The sequence below is a fragment of the Globicephala melas genome, unplaced genomic scaffold (assembly GCF_963455315.2).
Source record: "Globicephala melas unplaced genomic scaffold, mGloMel1.2 SCAFFOLD_490, whole genome shotgun sequence".
NCBI lineage: Eukaryota > Metazoa > Chordata > Mammalia > Artiodactyla > Delphinidae > Globicephala > Globicephala melas.
The window spans coordinates 120,889-145,811 of record NW_027207656.1 but is presented as its reverse complement, the minus strand read 5'-3'; the positions used below and the strand labels follow the sequence as shown (position 1 = coordinate 145,811).

Genomic DNA, 24,923 nt, shown 5'->3' with positions numbered 1-24,923 from the left:
GCGGCCAGGTGCAGGTCGAGGGGCTCGCGGGCCGAAAGGACGGCAACTGGGCCCGCGGCGGAGTCTGGGTCCGGGCCAGCCACCCCGGGAGCGTCTGGGGTGCGGCTGCCTTCCAGGGCCGCCTTCTGGCCGCCTGGCCGGCCGGGCCGGCGGGGAGCGACCCCGCCGGCGCGCGCCGTGGTGGGAGGGGCCTGAGGAGGTGGGGCCTGCAGCGGGGCCCGGCGGGGGCGGAGCCGGCGACCCCGCCGCGGGCGAGTAAAGGAGAAGGCGGGCGGAGCGGGAGGCAAAAAGCCTACAGCACCCGGTATTCCCAGGCGGTCTCCCATCCAAGTACTAACCAGGCCCGACCCTGCTTAGCTTCCGAGATCAGACGAGATCGGGCGCGTTCAGGGTGGTATGGCCGTAGACGGGGGCGGGGGGCCGCGGGCGGCCTCTTGAGGCCCAGTTTCGCTGGCGCTGGCGCCTTAACGCCAGCCTGGCGGCCGGCCCGCCCCGGCAGGGCCCCCTCGCCCGCCCAGGCAGGGGCAACGGAGGTCTCGGGTATCGGGCGGCGGCGGAGGGTTTGGCGACCACCTCCCAGCCCAGGGCGGCCGTGACCCAGCAAACCCTTCGGCGCTTGGCGCCCCGCCCAAGATCCCGCACGTCGCTCACAGGGACGTGGCCCCGGAGGCTTCAGGGCCCGGGGCCCGCGGTCCCTTGGGCATCGGCCCTGCCCGCCCACGCGGCCCTAGGCGCAGCCCGGCCGCAGCCCGGGCCGGCCCTCCTGCCCGACAGCAGCTGGCCCGAAGCCACCGGGAGCCACCATTGAGTCGCCACGGCCCCTCAGCCCCGGCAAGGCCACCCTTGCCCCCACACCCCCCGCCGAGCTCAGGACCCCGCCCCTGGTGGCCGGCAGGCCCGGGGAAGCGGCCCCTGCCCTCGATCCCGCTCCCGCACCCGGCCGCGGTGACACGCCAGAGGGGCGGGGTGGGGGGGGGCTTTTGTCGGAGGGAGCTGTGGAGGGACACACCGGCACACAGGTGGCGGCGCCGGGGTTGGGCGCCGGTGGGGGCGGCCAGGTGCAGGTCGAGGGGCTCGCGGGCCGAAAGGACGGCAACTGGGCCCGCGGCGGAGTCTGGGTCCGGGCCAGCCACCCCGGGAGCGTCTGGGGTGCGGCTGCCTTCCAGGGCCGCCTTCTGGCCGCCTGGCCGGCCGGGCCGGCGGGGAGCGACCCCGCCGGCGCGCGCCGTGGTGGGAGGGGCCTGAGGAGGTGGGGCCTGCAGCGGGGCCCGGCGGGGGCGGAGCCGGCGACCCCGCCGCGGGCGAGTAAAGGAGAAGGCGGGCGGAGCGGGAGGCAAAAAGCCTACAGCACCCGGTATTCCCAGGCGGTCTCCCATCCAAGTACTAACCAGGCCCGACCCTGCTTAGCTTCCGAGATCAGACGAGATCGGGCGCGTTCAGGGTGGTATGGCCGTAGACGGGGGCGGGGGGCCGCGGGCGGCCTCTTGAGGCCCAGTTTCGCTGGCGCTGGCGCCTTAACGCCAGCCTGGCGGCCGGCCCGCCCCGGCAGGGCCCCCTCGCCCGCCCAGGCAGGGGCAACGGAGGTCTCGGGTATCGGGCGGCGGCGGAGGGTTTGGCGACCACCTCCCAGCCCAGGGCGGCCGTGACCCAGCAAACCCTTCGGCGCTTGGCGCCCCGCCCAAGATCCCGCACGTCGCTCACAGGGACGTGGCCCCGGAGGCTTCAGGGCCCGGGGCCCGCGGTCCCTTGGGCATCGGCCCTGCCCGCCCACGCGGCCCTAGGCGCAGCCCGGCCGCAGCCCGGGCCGGCCCTCCTGCCCGACAGCAGCTGGCCCGAAGCCACCGGGAGCCACCATTGAGTCGCCACGGCCCCTCAGCCCCGGCAAGGCCACCCTTGCCCCCACACCCCCCGCCGAGCTCAGGACCCCGCCCCTGGTGGCCGGCAGGCCCGGGGAAGCGGCCCCTGCCCTCGATCCCGCTCCCGCACCCGGCCGCGGTGACACGCCAGAGGGGCGGGGTGGGGGGGGGCTTTTGTCAGAGGGAGCTGTGGAGGGACACACCGGCACACAGGTGGCGGCGCCGGGGCTGGGCGCCGGTGGGGGCGGCCAGGTGCAGGTCGAGGGGCTCGCGGGCCGAAAGGATGGCAACTGGGCCCGCGGCGGAGTCTGGGTCCGGGCCAGCCACCCCGGGAGCGTCTGGGGTGCGCCTGCCTTCCAGGGCCGCCTTCTGGCCGCCTGGCCGGCCGGGCCGGCGGGGAGCGACCCCGCCGGCGCGCGCCGTGGTGGGAGGGGCCTGAGGAGGTGGGGCCTGCAGCGGGGCCCGGCGGGGGCGGAGCCGGCGGCCCCCGCCGCGGGCGAGTAAAGGAGAAGGCGGGCGGAGCGGGAGGCAAAAAGCCTACAGCACCCGGTATTCCCAGGCGGTCTCCCATCCAAGTACTAACCAGGCCCGACCCTGCTTAGCTTCCGAGATCAGACGAGATCGGGCGCGTTCAGGGTGGTATGGCCGTAGACGGGGGCGGGGGGCCGCGGGCGGCCTCTTGAGGCCCAGTTTCGCTGGCGCTGGCGCCTTAACGCCAGCCTGGCGGCCGGCCCGCCCCGGCAGGGCCCCCTCGCCCGCCCAGGCAGGGGCAACGGAGGTCTCGGGTATCGGGCGGCGGCGGAGGGTTTGGCGACCACCTCCCAGCCCAGGGCGGCCGTGACCCAGCAAACCCTTCGGCGCTTGGCGCCCCGCCCAAGATCCCGCACGTCGCTCACAGGGACGTGGCCCCGGAGGCTTCAGGGCCCGGGGCCCGCGGTCCCTTGGGCATCGGCCCTGCCCGCCCACGCGGCCCTAGGCGCAGCCCGGCCGCAGCCCGGGCCGGCCCTCCTGCCCGACAGCAGCTGGCCCGAAGCCACCGGGAGCCACCAATGAGTCGCCACGGCCCCTCAGCCCCGGCAAGGCCACCCTTGCCCCCACACCCCCCGCCGAGCTCAGGACCCCGCCCCTGGTGGCCGGCAGGCCCGGGGAAGCGGCCCCTGCCCTCGATCCCGCTCCCGCACCCGGCCGCGGTGACACGCCAGAGGGGCGGGGTGGGGGGGGGCTTTTGTCGGAGGGAGCTGTGGAGGGACACACCGGCACACAGGTGGCGGCGCCGGGGCTGGGCGCCGGTGGGGGCGGCCAGGTGCAGGTCGAGGGGCTCGCGGGCCGAAAGGACGGCAACTGGGCCCGCGGCGGAGTCTGGGTCCGGGCCAGCCACCCCGGGAGCGTCTGGGGTGCGCCTGCCTTCCAGGGCCGCCTTCTGGCCGCCTGGCCGGCCGGGCCGGCGGGGAGCGACCCCGCCGGCGCGCGCCGTGGTGGGAGGGGCCTGAGGAGGTGGGGCCTGCAGCGGGGCCCGGCGGGGGCGGAGCCGGCGGCCCCCGCCGCGGGCGAGTAAAGGAGAAGGCGGGCGGAGCGGGAGGCAAAAAGCCTACAGCACCCGGTATTCCCAGGCGGTCTCCCATCCAAGTACTAACCAGGCCCGACCCTGCTTAGCTTCCGAGATCAGACGAGATCGGGCGCGTTCAGGGTGGTATGGCCGTAGACGGGGGCGGGGGGCCGCGGGCGGCCTCTTGAGGCCCAGTTTCGCTGGCGCTGGCGCCTTAACGCCAGCCTGGCGGCCGGCCCGCCCCGGCAGGGCCCCCTCGCCCGCCCAGGCAGGGGCAACGGAGGTCTCGGGTATCGGGCGGCGGCGGAGGGTTTGGCGACCACCTCCCAGCCCAGGGCGGCCGTGACCCAGCAAACCCTTCGGCGCTTGGCGCCCCGCCCAAGATCCCGCACGTCGCTCACAGGGACGTGGCCCCGGAGGCTTCAGGGCCCGGGGCCCGCGGTCCCTTGGGCATCGGCCCTGCCCGCCCACGCGGCCCTAGGCGCAGCCCGGCCGCAGCCCGGGCCGGCCCTCCTGCCCGACAGCAGCTGGCCCGAAGCCACCGGGAGCCACCATTGAGTCGCCACGGCCCCTCAGCCCCGGCAAGGCCACCCTTGCCCCCACACCCCCCGCCGAGCTCAGGACCCCGCCCCTGGTGGCCGGCAGGCCCGGGGAAGCGGCCCCTGCCCTCGATCCCGCTCCCGCACCCGGCCGCGGTGACACGCCAGAGGGGCGGGGTGGGGGGGGGCTTTTGTCAGAGGGAGCTGTGGAGGGACACACCGGCACACAGGTGGCGGCGCCGGGGCTGGGCGCCGGTGGGGGCGGCCAGGTGCAGGTCGAGGGGCTCGCGGGCCGAAAGGACGGCAACTGGGCCCGCGGCGGAGTCTGGGTCCGGGCCAGCCACCCCGGGAGCGTCTGGGGTGCGCCTGCCTTCCAGGGCCGCCTTCTGGCCGCCTGGCCGGCCGGGCCGGCGGGGAGCGACCCCGCCGGCGCGCGCCGTGGTGGGAGGGGCCTGAGGAGGTGGGGCCTGCAGCGGGGCCCGGCGGGGGCGGAGCCGGCGGCCCCCGCCGCGGGCGAGTAAAGGAGAAGGCGGGCGGAGCGGGAGGCAAAAAGCCTACAGCACCCGGTATTCCCAGGCGGTCTCCCATCCAAGTACTAACCAGGCCCGACCCTGCTTAGCTTCCGAGATCAGACGAGATCGGGCGCGTTCAGGGTGGTATGGCCGTAGACGGGGGCGGGGGGCCGCGGGCGGCCTCTTGAGGCCCAGTTTCGCTGGCGCTGGCGCCTTAACGCCAGCCTGGCGGCCGGCCCGCCCCGGCAGGGCCCCCTCGCCCGCCCAGGCAGGGGCAACGGAGGTCTCGGGTATCGGGCGGCGGCGGAGGGTTTGGCGACCACCTCCCAGCCCAGGGCGGCCGTGACCCAGCAAACCCTTCGGCGCTTGGCGCCCCGCCCAAGATCCCGCACGTCGCTCACAGGGACGTGGCCCCGGAGGCTTCAGGGCCCGGGGCCCGCGGTCCCTTGGGCATCGGCCCTGCCCGCCCACGCGGCCCTAGGCGCAGCCCGGCCGCAGCCCGGGCCGGCCCTCCTGCCCGACAGCAGCTGGCCCGAAGCCACCGGGAGCCACCATTGAGTCGCCACGGCCCCTCAGCCCCGGCAAGGCCACCCTTGCCCCCACACCCCCCGCCGAGCTCAGGACCCCGCCCCTGGTGGCCGGCAGGCCCGGGGAAGCGGCCCCTGCCCTCGATCCCGCTCCCGCACCCGGCCGCGGTGACACGCCAGAGGGGCGGGGTGGGGGGGGGCTTTTGTCGGAGGGAGCTGTGGAGGGACACACCGGCACACAGGTGGCGGCGCCGGGGCTGGGCGCCGGTGGGGGCGGCCAGGTGCAGGTCGAGGGGCTCGCGGGCCGAAAGGACGGCAACTGGGCCCGCGGCGGAGTCTGGGTCCGGGCCAGCCACCCCGGGAGCGTCTGGGGTGCGCCTGCCTTCCAGGGCCGCCTTCTGGCCGCCTGGCCGGCCGGGCCGGCGGGGAGCGACCCCGCCGGCGCGCGCCGTGGTGGGAGGGGCCTGAGGAGGTGGGGCCTGCAGCGGGGCCCGGCGGGGGCGGAGCCGGCGGCCCCCGCCGCGGGCGAGTAAAGGAGAAGGCGGGCGGAGCGGGAGGCAAAAAGCCTACAGCACCCGGTATTCCCAGGCGGTCTCCCATCCAAGTACTAACCAGGCCCGACCCTGCTTAGCTTCCGAGATCAGACGAGATCGGGCGCGTTCAGGGTGGTATGGCCGTAGACGGGGGCGGGGGGCCGCGGGCGGCCTCTTGAGGCCCAGTTTCGCTGGCGCTGGCGCCTTAACGCCAGCCTGGCGGCCGGCCCGCCCCGGCAGGGCCCCCTCGCCCGCCCAGGCAGGGGCAACGGAGGTCTCGGGTATCGGGCGGCGGCGGAGGGTTTGGCGACCACCTCCCAGCCCAGGGCGGCCGTGACCCAGCAAACCCTTCGGCGCTTGGCGCCCCGCCCAAGATCCCGCACGTCGCTCACAGGGACGTGGCCCCGGAGGCTTCAGGGCCCGGGGCCCGCGGTCCCTTGGGCATCGGCCCTGCCCGCCCACGCGGCCCTAGGCGCAGCCCGGCCGCAGCCCGGGCCGGCCCTCCTGCCCGACAGCAGCTGGCCCGAAGCCACCGGGAGCCACCATTGAGTCGCCACGGCCCCTCAGCCCCGGCAAGGCCACCCTTGCCCCCACACCCCCCGCCGAGCTCAGGACCCCGCCCCTGGTGGCCGGCAGGCCCGGGGAAGCGGCCCCTGCCCTCGATCCCGCTCCCGCACCCGGCCGCGGTGACACGCCAGAGGGGCGGGGTGGGGGGGGGCTTTTGTCGGAGGGAGCTGTGGAGGGACACACCGGCACACAGGTGGCGGCGCCGGGGTTGGGCGCCGGTGGGGGCGGCCAGGTGCAGGTCGAGGGGCTCGCGGGCCGAAAGGACGGCAACTGGGCCCGCGGCGGAGTCTGGGTCCGGGCCAGCCACCCCGGGAGCGTCTGGGGTGCGGCTGCCTTCCAGGGCCGCCTTCTGGCCGCCTGGCCGGCCGGGCCGGCGGGGAGCGACCCCGCCGGCGCGCGCCGTGGTGGGAGGGGCCTGAGGAGGTGGGGCCTGCAGCGGGGCCCGGCGGGGGCGGAGCCGGCGGCCCCCGCCGCGGGCGAGTAAAGGAGAAGGCGGGCGGAGCGGGAGGCAAAAAGCCTACAGCACCCGGTATTCCCAGGCGGTCTCCCATCCAAGTACTAACCAGGCCCGACCCTGCTTAGCTTCCGAGATCAGACGAGATCGGGCGCGTTCAGGGTGGTATGGCCGTAGACGGGGGCGGGGGGCCGCGGGCGGCCTCTTGAGGCCCAGTTTCGCTGGCGCTGGCGCCTTAACGCCAGCCTGGCGGCCGGCCCGCCCCGGCAGGGCCCCCTCGCCCGCCCAGGCAGGGGCAACGGAGGTCTCGGGTATCGGGCGGCGGCGGAGGGTTTGGCGACCACCTCCCAGCCCAGGGCGGCCGTGACCCAGCAAACCCTTCGGCACTTGGCGCCCCGCCCAAGATCCCGCACGTCGCTCACAGGGACGTGGCCCCGGAGGCTTCAGGGCCCGGGGCCCGCGGTCCCTTGGGCATCGGCCCTGCCCGCCCACGCGGCCCTAGGCGCAGCCCGGCCGCAGCCCGGGCCGGCCCTCCTGCCCGACAGCAGCTGGCCCGAAGCCACCGGGAGCCACCATTGAGTCGCCACGGCCCCTCAGCCCCGGCAAGGCCACCCTTGCCCCCACACCCCCCGCCGAGCTCAGGACCCCGCCCCTGGTGGCCGGCAGGCCCGGGGAAGCGGCCCCTGCCCTCGATCCCGCTCCCGCACCCGGCCGCGGTGACACGCCAGAGGGGCGGGGTGGGGGGGGGCTTTTGTCGGAGGGAGCTGTGGAGGGACACACCGGCACACAGGTGGCGGCGCCGGGGTTGGGCGCCGGTGGGGGCGGCCAGGTGCAGGTCGAGGGGCTCGCGGGCCGAAAGGACGGCAACTGGGCCCGCGGCGGAGTCTGGGTCCGGGCCAGCCACCCCGGGAGCGTCTGGGGTGCGGCTGCCTTCCAGGGCCGCCTTCTGGCCGCCTGGCCGGCCGGGCCGGCGGGGAGCGACCCCGCCGGCGCGCGCCGTGGTGGGAGGGGCCTGAGGAGGTGGGGCCTGCAGCGGGGCCCGGCGGGGGCGGAGCCGGCGACCCCGCCGCGGGCGAGTAAAGGAGAAGGCGGGCGGAGCGGGAGGCAAAAAGCCTACAGCACCCGGTATTCCCAGGCGGTCTCCCATCCAAGTACTAACCAGGCCCGACCCTGCTTAGCTTCCGAGATCAGACGAGATCGGGCGCGTTCAGGGTGGTATGGCCGTAGACGGGGGCGGGGGGCCGCGGGCGGCCTCTTGAGGCCCAGTTTCGCTGGCGCTGGCGCCTTAACGCCAGCCTGGCGGCCGGCCCGCCCCGGCAGGGCCCCCTCGCCCGCCCAGGCAGGGGCAACGGAGGTCTCGGGTATCGGGCGGCGGCGGAGGGTTTGGCGACCACCTCCCAGCCCAGGGCGGCCGTGACCCAGCAAACCCTTCGGCGCTTGGCGCCCCGCCCAAGATCCCGCACGTCGCTCACAGGGACGTGGCCCCGGAGGCTTCAGGGCCCGGGGCCCGCGGTCCCTTGGGCATCGGCCCTGCCCGCCCACGCGGCCCTAGGCGCAGCCCGGCCGCAGCCCGGGCCGGCCCTCCTGCCCGACAGCAGCTGGCCCGAAGCCACCGGGAGCCACCATTGAGTCGCCACGGCCCCTCAGCCCCGGCAAGGCCACCCTTGCCCCCACACCCCCCGCCGAGCTCAGGACCCCGCCCCTGGTGGCCGGCAGGCCCGGGGAAGCGGCCCCTGCCCTCGATCCCGCTCCCGCACCCGGCCGCGGTGACACGCCAGAGGGGCGGGGTGGGGGGGGGCTTTTGTCAGAGGGAGCTGTGGAGGGACACACCGGCACACAGGTGGCGGCGCCGGGGCTGGGCGCCGGTGGGGGCGGCCAGGTGCAGGTCGAGGGGCTCGCGGGCCGAAAGGACGGCAACTGGGCCCGCGGCGGAGTCTGGGTCCGGGCCAGCCACCCCGGGAGCGTCTGGGGTGCGCCTGCCTTCCAGGGCCGCCTTCTGGCCGCCTGGCCGGCCGGGCCGGCGGGGAGCGACCCCGCCGGCGCGCGCCGTGGTGGGAGGGGCCTGAGGAGGTGGGGCCTGCAGCGGGGCCCGGCGGGGGCGGAGCCGGCGACCCCGCCGCGGGCGAGTAAAGGAGAAGGCGGGCGGAGCGGGAGGCAAAAAGCCTACAGCACCCGGTATTCCCAGGCGGTCTCCCATCCAAGTACTAACCAGGCCCGACCCTGCTTAGCTTCCGAGATCAGACGAGATCGGGCGCGTTCAGGGTGGTATGGCCGTAGACGGGGGCGGGGGGCCGCGGGCGGCCTCTTGAGGCCCAGTTTCGCTGGCGCTGGCGCCTTAACGCCAGCCTGGCGGCCGGCCCGCCCCGGCAGGGCCCCCTCGCCCGCCCAGGCAGGGGCAACGGAGGTCTCGGGTATCGGGCGGCGGCGGAGGGTTTGGCGACCACCTCCCAGCCCAGGGCGGCCGTGACCCAGCAAACCCTTCGGCGCTTGGCGCCCCGCCCAAGATCCCGCACGTCGCTCACAGGGACGTGGCCCCGGAGGCTTCAGGGCCCGGGGCCCGCGGTCCCTTGGGCATCGGCCCTGCCCGCCCACGCGGCCCTAGGCGCAGCCCGGCCGCAGCCCGGGCCGGCCCTCCTGCCCGACAGCAGCTGGCCCGAAGCCACCGGGAGCCACCATTGAGTCGCCACGGCCCCTCAGCCCCGGCAAGGCCACCCTTGCCCCCACACCCCCCGCCGAGCTCAGGACCCCGCCCCTGGTGGCCGGCAGGCCCGGGGAAGCGGCCCCTGCCCTCGATCCCGCTCCCGCACCCGGCCGCGGTGACACGCCAGAGGGGCGGGGTGGGGGGGGGCTTTTGTCAGAGGGAGCTGTGGAGGGACACACCGGCACACAGGTGGCGGCGCCGGGGCTGGGCGCCGGTGGGGGCGGCCAGGTGCAGGTCGAGGGGCTCGCGGGCCGAAAGGATGGCAACTGGGCCCGCGGCGGAGTCTGGGTCCGGGCCAGCCACCCCGGGAGCGTCTGGGGTGCGCCTGCCTTCCAGGGCCGCCTTCTGGCCGCCTGGCCGGCCGGGCCGGCGGGGAGCGACCCCGCCGGCGCGCGCCGTGGTGGGAGGGGCCTGAGGAGGTGGGGCCTGCAGCGGGGCCCGGCGGGGGCGGAGCCGGCGGCCCCCGCCGCGGGCGAGTAAAGGAGAAGGCGGGCGGAGCGGGAGGCAAAAAGCCTACAGCACCCGGTATTCCCAGGCGGTCTCCCATCCAAGTACTAACCAGGCCCGACCCTGCTTAGCTTCCGAGATCAGACGAGATCGGGCGCGTTCAGGGTGGTATGGCCGTAGACGGGGGCGGGGGGCCGCGGGCGGCCTCTTGAGGCCCAGTTTCGCTGGCGCTGGCGCCTTAACGCCAGCCTGGCGGCCGGCCCGCCCCGGCAGGGCCCCCTCGCCCGCCCAGGCAGGGGCAACGGAGGTCTCGGGTATCGGGCGGCGGCGGAGGGTTTGGCGACCACCTCCCAGCCCAGGGCGGCCGTGACCCAGCAAACCCTTCGGCGCTTGGCGCCCCGCCCAAGATCCCGCACGTCGCTCACAGGGACGTGGCCCCGGAGGCTTCAGGGCCCGGGGCCCGCGGTCCCTTGGGCATCGGCCCTGCCCGCCCACGCGGCCCTAGGCGCAGCCCGGCCGCAGCCCGGGCCGGCCCTCCTGCCCGACAGCAGCTGGCCCGAAGCCACCGGGAGCCACCAATGAGTCGCCACGGCCCCTCAGCCCCGGCAAGGCCACCCTTGCCCCCACACCCCCCGCCGAGCTCAGGACCCCGCCCCTGGTGGCCGGCAGGCCCGGGGAAGCGGCCCCTGCCCTCGATCCCGCTCCCGCACCCGGCCGCGGTGACACGCCAGAGGGGCGGGGTGGGGGGGGGCTTTTGTCGGAGGGAGCTGTGGAGGGACACACCGGCACACAGGTGGCGGCGCCGGGGCTGGGCGCCGGTGGGGGCGGCCAGGTGCAGGTCGAGGGGCTCGCGGGCCGAAAGGACGGCAACTGGGCCCGCGGCGGAGTCTGGGTCCGGGCCAGCCACCCCGGGAGCGTCTGGGGTGCGCCTGCCTTCCAGGGCCGCCTTCTGGCCGCCTGGCCGGCCGGGCCGGCGGGGAGCGACCCCGCCGGCGCGCGCCGTGGTGGGAGGGGCCTGAGGAGGTGGGGCCTGCAGCGGGGCCCGGCGGGGGCGGAGCCGGCGGCCCCCGCCGCGGGCGAGTAAAGGAGAAGGCGGGCGGAGCGGGAGGCAAAAAGCCTACAGCACCCGGTATTCCCAGGCGGTCTCCCATCCAAGTACTAACCAGGCCCGACCCTGCTTAGCTTCCGAGATCAGACGAGATCGGGCGCGTTCAGGGTGGTATGGCCGTAGACGGGGGCGGGGGGCCGCGGGCGGCCTCTTGAGGCCCAGTTTCGCTGGCGCTGGCGCCTTAACGCCAGCCTGGCGGCCGGCCCGCCCCGGCAGGGCCCCCTCGCCCGCCCAGGCAGGGGCAACGGAGGTCTCGGGTATCGGGCGGCGGCGGAGGGTTTGGCGACCACCTCCCAGCCCAGGGCGGCCGTGACCCAGCAAACCCTTCGGCGCTTGGCGCCCCGCCCAAGATCCCGCACGTCGCTCACAGGGACGTGGCCCCGGAGGCTTCAGGGCCCGGGGCCCGCGGTCCCTTGGGCATCGGCCCTGCCCGCCCACGCGGCCCTAGGCGCAGCCCGGCCGCAGCCCGGGCCGGCCCTCCTGCCCGACAGCAGCTGGCCCGAAGCCACCGGGAGCCACCATTGAGTCGCCACGGCCCCTCAGCCCCGGCAAGGCCACCCTTGCCCCCACACCCCCCGCCGAGCTCAGGACCCCGCCCCTGGTGGCCGGCAGGCCCGGGGAAGCGGCCCCTGCCCTCGATCCCGCTCCCGCACCCGGCCGCGGTGACACGCCAGAGGGGCGGGGTGGGGGGGGGCTTTTGTCAGAGGGAGCTGTGGAGGGACACACCGGCACACAGGTGGCGGCGCCGGGGCTGGGCGCCGGTGGGGGCGGCCAGGTGCAGGTCGAGGGGCTCGCGGGCCGAAAGGACGGCAACTGGGCCCGCGGCGGAGTCTGGGTCCGGGCCAGCCACCCCGGGAGCGTCTGGGGTGCGCCTGCCTTCCAGGGCCGCCTTCTGGCCGCCTGGCCGGCCGGGCCGGCGGGGAGCGACCCCGCCGGCGCGCGCCGTGGTGGGAGGGGCCTGAGGAGGTGGGGCCTGCAGCGGGGCCCGGCGGGGGCGGAGCCGGCGGCCCCCGCCGCGGGCGAGTAAAGGAGAAGGCGGGCGGAGCGGGAGGCAAAAAGCCTACAGCACCCGGTATTCCCAGGCGGTCTCCCATCCAAGTACTAACCAGGCCCGACCCTGCTTAGCTTCCGAGATCAGACGAGATCGGGCGCGTTCAGGGTGGTATGGCCGTAGACGGGGGCGGGGGGCCGCGGGCGGCCTCTTGAGGCCCAGTTTCGCTGGCGCTGGCGCCTTAACGCCAGCCTGGCGGCCGGCCCGCCCCGGCAGGGCCCCCTCGCCCGCCCAGGCAGGGGCAACGGAGGTCTCGGGTATCGGGCGGCGGCGGAGGGTTTGGCGACCACCTCCCAGCCCAGGGCGGCCGTGACCCAGCAAACCCTTCGGCGCTTGGCGCCCCGCCCAAGATCCCGCACGTCGCTCACAGGGACGTGGCCCCGGAGGCTTCAGGGCCCGGGGCCCGCGGTCCCTTGGGCATCGGCCCTGCCCGCCCACGCGGCCCTAGGCGCAGCCCGGCCGCAGCCCGGGCCGGCCCTCCTGCCCGACAGCAGCTGGCCCGAAGCCACCGGGAGCCACCATTGAGTCGCCACGGCCCCTCAGCCCCGGCAAGGCCACCCTTGCCCCCACACCCCCCGCCGAGCTCAGGACCCCGCCCCTGGTGGCCGGCAGGCCCGGGGAAGCGGCCCCTGCCCTCGATCCCGCTCCCGCACCCGGCCGCGGTGACACGCCAGAGGGGCGGGGTGGGGGGGGGCTTTTGTCGGAGGGAGCTGTGGAGGGACACACCGGCACACAGGTGGCGGCGCCGGGGTTGGGCGCCGGTGGGGGCGGCCAGGTGCAGGTCGAGGGGCTCGCGGGCCGAAAGGACGGCAACTGGGCCCGCGGCGGAGTCTGGGTCCGGGCCAGCCACCCCGGGAGCGTCTGGGGTGCGGCTGCCTTCCAGGGCCGCCTTCTGGCCGCCTGGCCGGCCGGGCCGGCGGGGAGCGACCCCGCCGGCGCGCGCCGTGGTGGGAGGGGCCTGAGGAGGTGGGGCCTGCAGCGGGGCCCGGCGGGGGCGGAGCCGGCGACCCCGCCGCGGGCGAGTAAAGGAGAAGGCGGGCGGAGCGGGAGGCAAAAAGCCTACAGCACCCGGTATTCCCAGGCGGTCTCCCATCCAAGTACTAACCAGGCCCGACCCTGCTTAGCTTCCGAGATCAGACGAGATCGGGCGCGTTCAGGGTGGTATGGCCGTAGACGGGGGCGGGGGGCCGCGGGCGGCCTCTTGAGGCCCAGTTTCGCTGGCGCTGGCGCCTTAACGCCAGCCTGGCGGCCGGCCCGCCCCGGCAGGGCCCCCTCGCCCGCCCAGGCAGGGGCAACGGAGGTCTCGGGTATCGGGCGGCGGCGGAGGGTTTGGCGACCACCTCCCAGCCCAGGGCGGCCGTGACCCAGCAAACCCTTCGGCGCTTGGCGCCCCGCCCAAGATCCCGCACGTCGCTCACAGGGACGTGGCCCCGGAGGCTTCAGGGCCCGGGGCCCGCGGTCCCTTGGGCATCGGCCCTGCCCGCCCACGCGGCCCTAGGCGCAGCCCGGCCGCAGCCCGGGCCGGCCCTCCTGCCCGACAGCAGCTGGCCCGAAGCCACCGGGAGCCACCATTGAGTCGCCACGGCCCCTCAGCCCCGGCAAGGCCACCCTTGCCCCCACACCCCCCGCCGAGCTCAGGACCCCGCCCCTGGTGGCCGGCAGGCCCGGGGAAGCGGCCCCTGCCCTCGATCCCGCTCCCGCACCCGGCCGCGGTGACACGCCAGAGGGGCGGGGTGGGGGGGGGCTTTTGTCAGAGGGAGCTGTGGAGGGACACACCGGCACACAGGTGGCGGCGCCGGGGTTGGGCGCCGGTGGGGGCGGCCAGGTGCAGGTCGAGGGGCTCGCGGGCCGAAAGGACGGCAACTGGGCCCGCGGCGGAGTCTGGGTCCGGGCCAGCCACCCCGGGAGCGTGTGGGGTGCGGCTGCCTTCCAGGGCCGCCTTCTGGCCGCCTGGCCGGCCGGGCCGGCGGGGAGCGACCCCGCCGGCGCGCGCCGTGGTGGGAGGGGCCTGAGGAGGTGGGGCCTGCAGCGGGGCCCGGCGGGGGCGGAGCCGGCGACCCCGCCGCGGGCGAGTAAAGGAGAAGGCGGGCGGAGCGGGAGGCAAAAAGCCTACAGCACCCGGTATTCCCAGGCGGTCTCCCATCCAAGTACTAACCAGGCCCGACCCTGCTTAGCTTCCGAGATCAGACGAGATCGGGCGCGTTCAGGGTGGTATGGCCGTAGACGGGGGCGGGGGGCCGCGGGCGGCCTCTTGAGGTCCAGTTTCGCTGGCGCTGGCGCCTTAACGCCAGCCTGGCGGCCGGCCCGCCCCGGCAGGGCCCCCTCGCCCGCCCAGGCAGGGGCAACGGAGGTCTCGGGTATCGGGCGGCGGCGGAGGGTTTGGCGACCACCTCCCAGCCCAGGGCGGCCGTGACCCAGCAAACCCTTCGGCGCTTGGCGCCCCGCCCAAGATCCCGCACGTCGCTCACAGGGACGTGGCCCCGGAGGCTTCAGGTCCCGGGGCCCGCGGTCCCTTGGGCATCGGCCCTGCCCGCCCACGCGGCCCTAGGCGCAGCCCGGCCGCAGCCCGGGCCGGCCCTCCTGCCCGACAGCAGCTGGCCCGAAGCCACCGGGAGCCACCATTGAGTCGCCACGGCCCCTCAGCCCCGGCAAGGCCACCCTTGCCCCCACACCCCCCGCCGAGCTCAGGACCCCGCCCCTGGTGGCCGGCAGGCCCGGGGAAGCGGCCCCTGCCCTCGATCCCGCTCCCGCACCCGGCCGCGGTGACACGCCAGAGGGGCGGGGTGGGGGGGGGCTTTTGTCGGAGGGAGCTGTGGAGGGACACACCGGCACACAGGTGGCGGCGCCGGGGCTGGGCGCCGGTGGGGGCGGCCAGGTGCAGGTCGAGGGGCTCGCGGGCCGAAAGGACGGCAACTGGGCCCGCGGCGGAGTCTGGGTCCGGGCCAGCCACCCCGGGAGCGTCTGGGGTGCGGCTGCCTTCCAGGGCCGCCTTCTGGCCGCCTGGCCGGCCGGGCCGGCGGGGAGCGACCCCGCCGGCGCGCGCCGTGGTGGGAGGGGCCTGAGGAGGTGGGGCCTGCAGCGGGGCCCGGCGGGGGCGGAGCCGGCGGCCCCCGCCGCGGGCGAGTAAAGGAGAAGGCGGGCGGAGCGGGAGGCAAAAAGCCTACAGCACCCGGTATTCCCAGGCGGTCTCCCATCCAAGTACTAACCAGGCCCGACCCTGCTTAGCTTCCGAGATCAGACGAGATCGGGCGCGTTCAGGGTGGTATGGCCGTAGACGGGGGCGGGGTCCGCGGGCGGCCTCTTGAGGCCCAGTTTCGCTGGCGCTGGCGCCTTAACGCCAGCCTGGCGGCCGGCCCGCCCCGGCAGGGCCCCCTCGCCCGCCCAGGCAGGGGCAACGGAGGTCTCGGGTATCGGGCGGCGGCGGAGGGTTTGGCGACCACCTCCCAGCCCAGGGCGGCCGTGACCCAGCAAACCCTTCGGCGCTTGGCGCCCCGCCCAAGATCCCGCACGTCGCTCACAGGGACGTGGCCCCGGAGGCTTCAGGGCCCGGGGCCCGCGGTCCCTTGGGCATCGGCCCTGCCCGCCCACGCGGCCCTAGGCGCAGCCCGGCCGCAGCCCGGGCCGGCCCTCCTGCCCGACAGCAGCTGGCCCGAAGCCACCGGGAGCCACCATTGAGTCGCCACGGCCCCTCAGCCCCGGCAAGGCCACCCTTGCCCCCACACCCCCCGCCGAGCTCAGGACCCCGCCCCTGGTGGCCGGCAGGCCCGGGGAAGCGGCCCCTGCCCTCGATCCCGCTCCCGCACCCGGCCGCGGTGACACGCCAGAGGGGCGGGGTGGGGGGGGGCTTTTGACGGAGGGAGCTGTGGAGGGACATACCGGCACACAGGTGGCGGCGCCGGGGCTGGGCGCCGGTGGGGGCGGCCAGGTGCAGGTCGAGGGGCTCGCGGGCCGAAAGGACGGCAACTGGGCCCATGGCGGAGTCTGGGTCTGGAGGGCTCTGAGCCTCCATCCGCTCTGTTGCCTCGGGTCTACCGGCCCGACGCCTGGTAGCGCGACACCCCACCGGCCCAGAGACGTAGCCTCCCCAGCTGTGCTCACAGCGAGTCCAACCGCAGCCTGCATCCCTCCACGGGACACTTGGATTACTCCCGCGATCCCCACGAGGTGCGGCACCCGGCGGCCGAATGGGCTGAGATCCTGCCCTTGCGGCGCCCTGTGGCCACCTCCGCCTCCCTCACGGTACTGGCCGAGGCCTCGGACCAGCGGGCCCCGGCTCCCAGCTCAGCGCTGCTCCTCCGCCCCTCTCACCTCCTGCCCGACGTCCAGGCTACCGAGCACCCTCCACCCCCGCCCACCTTCATGCCACTCAGCCGGAACCCGGGAGGCAATGCCAACTACCAGGTGTATGACAGTCTGGTGCTGAAGCGGCAACCGCAGGAGGGCCAAGCGCGGGCCAACTCGCTGCTACCTTCCACCTCGGCCTCCAGGCCCTCTCTGCACGGGAGCCAGACTGGGAAAATGAACTTACCAGCAGCAAGTGGGGGCAGGGGCAGGGGGCGGCAGGGCATGGAGAGAGGAATAAAGAGCGCCAGAGTCCAGGAAACATTGGTGGTCTGTGGCTTGGAAGCGCCACTCCTTCTGCCAGCCTGGGTCCCTGCGCTTGGCTTCCTGCAATAAGAAGCCAGTGTCCCCTTCTTGGCCTGAGGGTCCCTTTGGTTTAGTGGCCACAGTTCTGCCAGCAGGCCCCTCCTGGTCCTATACCATGCACTAAGTATATCTGCAGCTGCAGACTCCAAACCCCTGGTCTCTGGGCACCTCCTCTGTGTCTCAGCTGTCCCTGTCCACAGAGAGCCTCATACAAGAAGTTGCTTCCAAACTGGGAGGTTCCACATCTGGGCAGGTCCAGCTCCAGGCCCAGTGAAGGGCATGAAGAAGGCTGAGGCTCTGGACTCCAGCCAGGCCTTCAGCAGGCCTCTGAGGCCAAGGTCTTCCTAGTCTCAAGAGGGGCCAAGAGACGCAATGTGTCATTTGAACAAGTGAGTCAGCGGGCGGTGAGCGAATGAATGACCGCTCGAGGGGATGTATGCCGGCCACCGGGCCCTGTTTGACTGTCCAGGCTCAGCTTACCTGACCCTGGTTACCAGGGAATGCCACTCTGGGCCCTCCTTTTCATCCCCCTCCCTCACTGTGACCTCACCACCTGCCCCATTATGACCCAGTCTGGCTCCCAGTTAAAACTGGAGGGCAGAGGGCCCAGGCAGTCCTGGGACCAACGGCCATGGGTGAGCGAAACTACTACCGAGCCGAGCCGTTCACTGGCCCCATCCCCAGGAAATGCCAGGAGCAAGGATACTCAATTCTTCTGATCCCGGTCAGCTTCATCTTGCTCAACGTGGGGATCAACATGGTGACTATGGTCAGGGCAGGATCTGTGCAGCGCGGTTGGGGGAGCCCTGGGGTCTTGAAGGGGCTGAGGTGGGAGGGCTGCTGGGGTGTGACCGGGACAAGGGTTGGATTTCAGGGCTCACCCTGCTCCCGGCCTCCCCCCTCCCCTTCTTGCCTCAACTCTGGAGGCATCTGAAGAGATTCTTGCGGGCACTTTTCAATCGTATTTTCCACAAAGGTGAGTGGGCGCCGGCGTGGGTTCAGGGGATGTGGGCCTGTCCCCTTTCTTCTATCCCTGCTTTGATTCTCAGCCCCTCAGGAACCCAGGCCCTGACCCATCTCGCCTTTCCCCACAGACAAGCAAGCCAGCTGTGTAGGCACCCATCGCATGTGCATGCGCTGCTCCGTGGATCCCAAGAACCTGTGCTCAAGAGTTTCTTCCCACTTCTGCCATCGCCCAAGCTTCCTGCTCGGGCAGGTAAACCCACCTTGACTACTGCCTGCAGCGGGGCTCGGCGGGGGCGGAGCCGGCGGCCCCCCCGCCGCGGGCGAGTAAAGGAGAAGGCGGGCGGAGCGGGAGGCAAAAAGCCTACAGCACCCGGTATTCCCAGGCGGTCTCCCATCCAAGTACTAACCAGGCCCGACCCTGCTTAGCTTCCGAGATCAGACGAGATCGGGCGCGTTCAGGGTGGTATGGCCGTAGACGGGGGCGGGGGGCCGCGGGCGGCCTCTTGAGGCCCAGTTTCGCTGGCGCTGGCGCCTTAACGCCAGCCTGGCGGCCGGCCCGCCCCGGCAGGGCCCCCTCGCCCGCCCAGGCAGGGGCAACGGAGGTCTCGGGTATCGGGCGGCGGCGGAGGGTTTGGCGACCACCTCCCAGCCCAGGGCGGCCGTGACCCAGCAAACCCTTCGGCGCTTGGCGCCCCGCCCAAGATCCCGCACGTCGCTCACAGGGACGTGGCCCCGGAGGCTTCAGGGCCCGGGGCCCGCGGTCCCTTGGGCATCGGCCCTGCCCGCCCACGCGGCCCTAGGCGCAGCCCGGCCGCAGCCCGGGCCGGCCCTCCTGCCCGACAGCAGCTGGCCCGAAGCCACCGGGAGCCACCATTGAGTCGCCACGGCCCCTCAGCCCCGGCAAGGCCACCCTTGCCCCCACACCCCCCGCCGAGCTCAGGACCCCGCCCCTGGTGGCCGGCAGGCCCGGGGAAGCGGCCCCTGCCCTCGATCCCGCTCCCGCACCCGGCCGCGGTGACACGCCAGAGGGGCGGGGTGGGGGGGGGCTTTTGTCGGAGGGAGCTGTGGAGGGACACACCGGCACACAGGTGGCGGCGCCGGGGTTGGGCGCCGGTGGGGGCGGCCAGGTGCAGGTCGAGGGGCTCGCGGGCCGAAAGGACGGCAACTGGGCCCGCGGCGGAGTCTGGGTCCGGGCCAGCCACCCCGGGAGCGTCTGGGGTGCGGCTGCCTTCCAGGGCCGCCTTCTGGCCGCCTGGCCGGCCGGGCCGGCGGGGAGCGACCCCGCCGGCGCGCGCCGTGGTGGGAGGGGCCTGAGGAGGTGGGGCCTGCAGCGGGGCCCGGCGGGGGCGGAGCCGGCGACCCCGCCGCGGGCGAGTAAAGGAGAAGGCGGGCGGAGCGGGAGGCAAAAAGCCTACAGCACCCGGTATTCCCAGGCGGTCTCCCATCCAAGTACTAACCAGGCCCGACCCTGCTTAGCTTCCGAGATCAGACGAGATCGGGCGCGTTCAGGGTGGTATGGCCGTAGACGGGGGCGGGGGGCCGCGGGCGGCCTCTTGAGGCCCAGTTTCGCTGGCGCTGGCGCCTTAACGCCAGCCTGGCGGCCGGCCCGCCCCGGCAGGGCCCCCTCGCCCGCCCAGGCAGGGGCAACGGAGGTCTCGGGTATCGGGCGGCGGCGGAGGGTTTGGCGACCACCTCCCAGCCCAGGGCGGCCGTGACCCAGCAAACCCTTCGGCACTTGGCGCCCCGCCCAAGATCCCGCACGTCGCTCACAGGGACGTGGCCCCGGAGGCTTCAGGGCCCGGGGCCCGCGGTCCCTTGGGCATCGGCCCTGCCCGCCCACGCGGCCCTAGGCGCAGCCCGGCCGCAGCCCGGGCCGGCCCTCCTGCCCGACAGCAGCTGGCCCGAAGCCACCGGGAGCCACCATTGAGTCGCCACGGCCCCTCAGCCCCGGCAAGGCCACCCTTGCCCCCACACCCCCCGCCGAGCTCAGGACCCCGCCCCTGGTGGCCGGCAGGCCCGGGGAAGCGGCCCCTGCCCTCGATCCCGCTCCCGCACCCGGCCGCGGTGACACGCCAGAGGGGCGGGGTGGGGGGGGGCTTTTGTCGGAGGGAGCTGTGGAGGGACACACCGGCACACAGGTGGCGGCGCCGGGGTTGGGCGCCGGTGGGGGCGGCCAGGTGCAGGTCGAGGGGCTCGCGGGCCGAAAGGACGGCAACTGGGCCCGCGGCGGAGTCTGGGTCCGGGCCAGCCACCCCGGGAGCGTCTGGGGTGCGGCTGCCTTCCAGGGCCGCCTTCTGGCCGCCTGGCCGGCCGGGCCGGCGGGGAGCGACCCCGCCGGCGCGCGCCGTGGTGGGAGGGGCCTGAGGAGGTGGGGCCTGCAGCGGGGCCCGGCGGGGGCGGAGCCGGCGACCCCGCCGCGGGCGAGTAAAGGAGAAGGCGGGCGGAGCGGGAGGCAAAAAGCCTACAGCACCCGGTATTCCCAGGCGGTCTCCCATCCAAGTACTAACCAGGCCCGACCCTGCTTAGCTTCCGAGATCAGACGAGATCGGGCGCGTTCAGGGTGGTATGGCCGTAGACGGGGGCGGGGGGCCGCGGGCGGCCTCTTGAGGCCCAGTTTCGCTGGCGCTGGCGCCTTAACGCCAGCCTGGCGGCCGGCCCGCCCCGGCAGGGCCCCCTCGCCCGCCCAGGCAGGGGCAACGGAGGTCTCGGGTATCGGGCGGCGGCGGAGGGTTTGGCGACCACCTCCCAGCCCAGGGCGGCCGTGACCCAGCAAACCCTTCGGCGCTTGGCGCCCCGCCCAAGATCCCGCACGTCGCTCACAGGGACGTGGCCCCGGAGGCTTCAGGGCCCGGGGCCCGCGGTCCCTTGGGCATCGGCCCTGCCCGCCCACGCGGCCCTAGGCGCAGCCCGGCCGCAGCCCGGGCCGGCCCTCCTGCCCGACAGCAGCTGGCCCGAAGCCACCGGGAGCCACCATTGAGTCGCCACGGCCCCTCAGCCCCGGCAAGGCCACCCTTGCCCCCACACCCCCCGCCGAGCTCAGGACCCCGCCCCTGGTGGCCGGCAGGCCCGGGGAAGCGGCCCCTGCCCTCGATCCCGCTCCCGCACCCGGCCGCGGTGACACGCCAGAGGGGCGGGGTGGGGGGGGGCTTTTGTCAGAGGGAGCTGTGGAGGGACACACCGGCACACAGGTGGCGGCGCCGGGGCTGGGCGCCGGTGGGGGCGGCCAGGTGCAGGTCGAGGGGCTCGCGGGCCGAAAGGACGGCAACTGGGCCCGCGGCGGAGTCTGGGTCCGGGCCAGCCACCCCGGGAGCGTCTGGGGTGCGCCTGCCTTCCAGGGCCGCCTTCTGGCCGCCTGGCCGGCCGGGCCGGCGGGGAGCGACCCCGCCGGCGCGCGCCGTGGTGGGAGGGGCCTGAGGAGGTGGGGCCTGCAGCGGGGCCCGGCGGGGGCGGAGCCGGCGACCCCGCCGCGGGCGAGTAAAGGAGAAGGCGGGCGGAGCGGGAGGCAAAAAGCCTACAGCACCCGGTATTCCCAGGCGGTCTCCCATCCAAGTACTAACCAGGCCCGACCCTGCTTAGCTTCCGAGATCAGACGAGATCGGGCGCGTTCAGGGTGGTATGGCCGTAGACGGGGGCGGGGGGCCGCGGGCGGCCTCTTGAGGCCCAGTTTCGCTGGCGCTGGCGCCTTAACGCCAGCCTGGCGGCCGGCCCGCCCCGGCAGGGCCCCCTCGCCCGCCCAGGCAGGGGCAACGGAGGTCTCGGGTATCGGGCGGCGGCGGAGGGTTTGGCGACCACCTCCCAGCCCAGGGCGGCCGTGACCCAGCAAACCCTTCGGCGCTTGGCGCCCCGCCCAAGATCCCGCACGTCGCTCACAGGGACGTGGCCCCGGAGGCTTCAGGGCCCGGGGCCCGCGGTCCCTTGGGCATCGGCCCTGCCCGCCCACGCGGCCCTAGGCGCAGCCCGGCCGCAGCCCGGGCCGGCCCTCCTGCCCGACAGCAGCTGGCCCGAAGCCACCGGGAGCCACCAATGAGTCGCCACGGCCCCTCAGCCCCGGCAAGGCCACCCTTGCCCCCACACCCCCCGCCGAGCTCAGGACCCCGCCCCTGGTGGCCGGCAGGCCCGGGGAAGCGGCCCCTGCCCTCGATCCCGCTCCCGCACCCGGCCGCGGTGACACGCCAGAGGGGCGGGGTGGGGGGGGGCTTTTGTCGGAGGGAGCTGTGGAGGGACACACCGGCACACAGGTGGCGGCGCCGGGGCTGGGCGCCGGTGGGGGCGGCCAGGTGCAGGTCGAGGGGCTCGCGGGCCGAAAGGACGGCAACTGGGCCCGCGGCGGAGTCTGGGTCCGGGCCAGCCACCCCGGGAGCGTCTGGGGTGCGCCTGCCTTCCAGGGCCGCCTTCTGGCCGCCTGGCCGGCCGGGCCGGCGGGGAGCGACCCCGCCGGCGCGCGCCGTGGTGGGAGGGGCCTGAGGAGGTGGGGCCTGCAGCGGGGCCCGGCGGGGGCGGAGCCGGCGGCCCCCGCCGCGGGCGAGTAAAGGAGAAGGCGGGCGGAGCGGGAGGCAAAAAGCCTACAGCACCCGGTATTCCCAGGCGGTCTCCCATCCAAGTACTAACCAGGCCCGACCCTGCTTAGCTTCCGAGATCAGACGAGATCGGGCGCGTTCAGGGTGGTATGGCCGTAGACGGGGGCGGGGGGCCGCGGGCGGCCTCTTGAGGCCCAGTTTCGCTGGCGCTGGCGCCTTAACGCCAGCCTGGCGGCCGGCCCGCCCCGGCAGGGCCCCCTCGCCCGCCCAGGCAGGGGCAACGGAGGTCTCGGGTATCGGGCGGCGGCGGAGGGTTTGGCGACCACCTCCCAGCCCAGGGCGGCCGTGACCCAGCAAACCCTTCGGCGCTTGGCGCCCCGCCCAAGATCCCGCACGTCGCTCACAGGGACGTGGCCCCGGAGGCTTCAGGGCCCGGGGCCCGCGGTCCCTTGGGCATCGGCCCTGCCCGCCCACGCGGCCCTAGGCGCAGCCCGGCCGCAGCCCGGGCCGGCCCTCCTGCCCGACAGCAGCTGGCCCGAAGCCACCGGGAGCCACCATTGAGTCGCCACGGCCCCTCAGCCCCGGCAAGGCCACCCTTGCCCCCACACCCCCCGCCGAGCTCAGGACCCCGCCCCTGGTGGCCGGCAGGCCCGGGGAAGCGGCCCCTGCCCTCGATCCCGCTCCCGCACCCGGCCGCGGTGACACGCCAGAGGGGCGGGGTGGGGGGGGGCTTTTGTCAGAGGGAGCTGTGGAGGGACACACCGGCACACAGGTGGCGGCGCCGGGGCTGGGCGCCGGTGGGGGCGGCCAGGTGCAGGTCGAGGGGCTCGCGGGCCGAAAGGACGGCAACTGGGCCCGCGGCGGAGTCTGGGTCCGGGCCAGCCACCCCGGGAGCGTCTGGGGTGCGCCTGCCTTCCAGGGCCGCCTTCTGGCCGCCTGGCCGGCCGGGCCGGCGGGGAGCGACCCCGCCGGCGCGCGCCGTGGTGGGAGGGGCCTGAGGAGGTGGGGCCTGCAGCGGGGCCCGGCGGGGGCGGAGCCGGCGGCCCCCGCCGCGGGCGAGTAAAGGAGAAGGCGGGCGGAGCGGGAGGCAAAAAGCCTACAGCACCCGGTATTCCCAGGCGGTCTCCCATCCAAGTACTAACCAGGCCCGACCCTGCTTAGCTTCCGAGATCAGACGAGATCGGGCGCGTTCAGGGTGGTATGGCCGTAGACGGGGGCGGGGGGCCGCGGGCGGCCTCTTGAGGCCCAGTTTCGCTGGCGCTGGCGCCTTAACGCCAGCCTGGCGGCCGGCCCGCCCCGGCAGGGCCCCCTCGCCCGCCCAGGCAGGGGCAACGGAGGTCTCGGGTATCGGGCGGCGGCGGAGGGTTTGGCGACCACCTCCCAGCCCAGGGCGGCCGTGACCCAGCAAACCCTTCGGCGCTTGGCGCCCCGCCCAAGATCCCGCACGTCGCTCACAGGGACGTGGCCCCGGAGGCTTCAGGGCCCGGGGCCCGCGGTCCCTTGGGCATCGGCCCTGCCCGCCCACGCGGCCCTAGGCGCAGCCCGGCCGCAGCCCGGGCCGGCCCTCCTGCCCGACAGCAGCTGGCCCGAAGCCACCGGGAGCCACCATTGAGTCGCCACGGCCCCTCAGCCCCGGCAAGGCCACCCTTGCCCCCACACCCCCCGCCGAGCTCAGGACCCCGCCCCTGGTGGCCGGCAGGCCCGGGGAAGCGGCCCCTGCCCTCGATCCCGCTCCCGCACCCGGCCGCGGTGACACGCCAGAGGGGCGGGGTGGGGGGGGGCTTTTGTCGGAGGGAGCTGTGGAGGGACACACCGGCACACAGGTGGCGGCGCCGGGGTTGGGCGCCGGTGGGGGCGGCCAGGTGCAGGTCGAGGGGCTCGCGGGCCGAAAGGACGGCAACTGGGCCCGCGGCGGAGTCTGGGTCCGGGCCAGCCACCCCGGGAGCGTCTGGGGTGCGGCTGCCTTCCAGGGCCGCCTTCTGGCCGCCTGGCCGGCCGGGCCGGCGGGGAGCGACCCCGCCGGCGCGCGCCGTGGTGGGAGGGGCCTGAGGAGGTGGGGCCTGCAGCGGGGCCCGGCGGGGGCGGAGCCGGCGACCCCGCCGCGGGCGAGTAAAGGAGAAGGCGGGCGGAGCGGGAGGCAAAAAGCCTACAGCACCCGGTATTCCCAGGCGGTCTCCCATCCAAGTACTAACCAGGCCCGACCCTGCTTAGCTTCCGAGATCAGACGAGATCGGGCGCGTTCAGGGTGGTATGGCCGTAGACGGGGGCGGGGGGCCGCGGGCGGCCTCTTGAGGCCCAGTTTCGCTGGCGCTGGCGCCTTAACGCCAGCCTGGCGGCCGGCCCGCCCCGGCAGGGCCCCCTCGCCCGCCCAGGCAGGGGCAACGGAGGTCTCGGGTATCGGGCGGCGGCGGAGGGTTTGGCGACCACCTCCCAGCCCAGGGCGGCCGTGACCCAGCAAACCCTTCGGCGCTTGGCGCCCCGCCCAAGATCCCGCACGTCGCTCACAGGGACGTGGCCCCGGAGGCTTCAGGGCCCGGGGCCCGCGGTCCCTTGGGCATCGGCCCTGCCCGCCCACGCGGCCCTAGGCGCAGCCCGGCCGCAGCCCGGGCCGGCCCTCCTGCCCGACAGCAGCTGGCCCGAAGCCACCGGGAGCCACCATTGAGTCGCCACGGCCCCTCAGCCCCGGCAAGGCCACCCTTGCCCCCACACCCCCCGCCGAGCTCAGGACCCCGCCCCTGGTGGCCGGCAGGCCCGGGGAAGCGGCCCCTGCCCTCGATCCCGCTCCCGCACCCGGCCGCGGTGACACGCCAGAGGGGCGGGGTGGGGGGGGGCTTTTGTCAGAGGGAGCTGTGGAGGGACACACCGGCACACAGGTGGCGGCGCCGGGGTTGGGCGCCGGTGGGGGCGGCCAGGTGCAGGTCGAGGGGCTCGCGGGCCGAAAGGACGGCAACT

At 75.5% G+C, this 24,923-nt stretch overlaps 22 non-coding genes across 22 annotated transcripts; all 22 read right to left on the bottom strand.

Moving 5' to 3' along the window:
• Positions 1–289: 289 nt before the first annotated feature.
• Positions 290–408, bottom strand: LOC132595635 (5S ribosomal RNA). Its single transcript, XR_009561771.1, has one exon. It is a non-coding gene; the product is annotated as a 5S ribosomal RNA (ribosomal RNA).
• A 931-nt stretch (positions 409–1,339) lies between these two features.
• Positions 1,340–1,458, bottom strand: LOC132595633 (5S ribosomal RNA). Its single transcript, XR_009561769.1, has one exon. It is a non-coding gene; the product is annotated as a 5S ribosomal RNA (ribosomal RNA).
• A 932-nt stretch (positions 1,459–2,390) lies between these two features.
• Positions 2,391–2,509, bottom strand: LOC132595632 (5S ribosomal RNA). Its single transcript, XR_009561768.1, has one exon. It is a non-coding gene; the product is annotated as a 5S ribosomal RNA (ribosomal RNA).
• A 932-nt stretch (positions 2,510–3,441) lies between these two features.
• On the bottom strand, positions 3,442–3,560 carry LOC132595631 (5S ribosomal RNA). Its single transcript, XR_009561767.1, has one exon. It is a non-coding gene; the product is annotated as a 5S ribosomal RNA (ribosomal RNA).
• A 932-nt stretch (positions 3,561–4,492) lies between these two features.
• On the bottom strand, positions 4,493–4,611 carry LOC132595630 (5S ribosomal RNA). The gene has a single exon (XR_009561766.1). It is a non-coding gene; the product is annotated as a 5S ribosomal RNA (ribosomal RNA).
• Positions 4,612–5,543: 932 nt separating this feature from the next.
• On the bottom strand, positions 5,544–5,662 carry LOC132595629 (5S ribosomal RNA). The gene has a single exon (XR_009561765.1). It is a non-coding gene; the product is annotated as a 5S ribosomal RNA (ribosomal RNA).
• Positions 5,663–6,594: 932 nt separating this feature from the next.
• On the bottom strand, positions 6,595–6,713 carry LOC132595628 (5S ribosomal RNA). Its single transcript, XR_009561764.1, has one exon. It is a non-coding gene; the product is annotated as a 5S ribosomal RNA (ribosomal RNA).
• A 931-nt stretch (positions 6,714–7,644) lies between these two features.
• LOC132595627 (5S ribosomal RNA) lies at positions 7,645–7,763 on the bottom strand. Its single transcript, XR_009561763.1, has one exon. It is a non-coding gene; the product is annotated as a 5S ribosomal RNA (ribosomal RNA).
• A 931-nt stretch (positions 7,764–8,694) lies between these two features.
• On the bottom strand, positions 8,695–8,813 carry LOC132595626 (5S ribosomal RNA). The gene has a single exon (XR_009561762.1). It is a non-coding gene; the product is annotated as a 5S ribosomal RNA (ribosomal RNA).
• A 932-nt stretch (positions 8,814–9,745) lies between these two features.
• LOC132595625 (5S ribosomal RNA) lies at positions 9,746–9,864 on the bottom strand. The gene has a single exon (XR_009561761.1). It is a non-coding gene; the product is annotated as a 5S ribosomal RNA (ribosomal RNA).
• Positions 9,865–10,796: 932 nt separating this feature from the next.
• LOC132595624 (5S ribosomal RNA) lies at positions 10,797–10,915 on the bottom strand. The gene has a single exon (XR_009561760.1). It is a non-coding gene; the product is annotated as a 5S ribosomal RNA (ribosomal RNA).
• Positions 10,916–11,847: 932 nt separating this feature from the next.
• Positions 11,848–11,966, bottom strand: LOC132595622 (5S ribosomal RNA). The gene has a single exon (XR_009561758.1). It is a non-coding gene; the product is annotated as a 5S ribosomal RNA (ribosomal RNA).
• Positions 11,967–12,897: 931 nt separating this feature from the next.
• LOC132595621 (5S ribosomal RNA) lies at positions 12,898–13,016 on the bottom strand. Its single transcript, XR_009561757.1, has one exon. It is a non-coding gene; the product is annotated as a 5S ribosomal RNA (ribosomal RNA).
• Positions 13,017–13,947: 931 nt separating this feature from the next.
• Positions 13,948–14,066, bottom strand: LOC132595620 (5S ribosomal RNA). The gene has a single exon (XR_009561756.1). It is a non-coding gene; the product is annotated as a 5S ribosomal RNA (ribosomal RNA).
• A 932-nt stretch (positions 14,067–14,998) lies between these two features.
• Positions 14,999–15,117, bottom strand: LOC132595619 (5S ribosomal RNA). Its single transcript, XR_009561755.1, has one exon. It is a non-coding gene; the product is annotated as a 5S ribosomal RNA (ribosomal RNA).
• Positions 15,118–17,812: 2,695 nt separating this feature from the next.
• Positions 17,813–17,931, bottom strand: LOC132595618 (5S ribosomal RNA). The gene has a single exon (XR_009561754.1). It is a non-coding gene; the product is annotated as a 5S ribosomal RNA (ribosomal RNA).
• A 931-nt stretch (positions 17,932–18,862) lies between these two features.
• On the bottom strand, positions 18,863–18,981 carry LOC132595617 (5S ribosomal RNA). The gene has a single exon (XR_009561753.1). It is a non-coding gene; the product is annotated as a 5S ribosomal RNA (ribosomal RNA).
• A 931-nt stretch (positions 18,982–19,912) lies between these two features.
• Positions 19,913–20,031, bottom strand: LOC132595616 (5S ribosomal RNA). The gene has a single exon (XR_009561752.1). It is a non-coding gene; the product is annotated as a 5S ribosomal RNA (ribosomal RNA).
• A 931-nt stretch (positions 20,032–20,962) lies between these two features.
• LOC132595615 (5S ribosomal RNA) lies at positions 20,963–21,081 on the bottom strand. The gene has a single exon (XR_009561751.1). It is a non-coding gene; the product is annotated as a 5S ribosomal RNA (ribosomal RNA).
• A 932-nt stretch (positions 21,082–22,013) lies between these two features.
• On the bottom strand, positions 22,014–22,132 carry LOC132595614 (5S ribosomal RNA). Its single transcript, XR_009561750.1, has one exon. It is a non-coding gene; the product is annotated as a 5S ribosomal RNA (ribosomal RNA).
• Positions 22,133–23,064: 932 nt separating this feature from the next.
• LOC132595613 (5S ribosomal RNA) lies at positions 23,065–23,183 on the bottom strand. Its single transcript, XR_009561749.1, has one exon. It is a non-coding gene; the product is annotated as a 5S ribosomal RNA (ribosomal RNA).
• Positions 23,184–24,114: 931 nt separating this feature from the next.
• LOC132595611 (5S ribosomal RNA) lies at positions 24,115–24,233 on the bottom strand. Its single transcript, XR_009561747.1, has one exon. It is a non-coding gene; the product is annotated as a 5S ribosomal RNA (ribosomal RNA).
• Between the last annotated feature and the right edge of the window lie 690 nt (positions 24,234–24,923).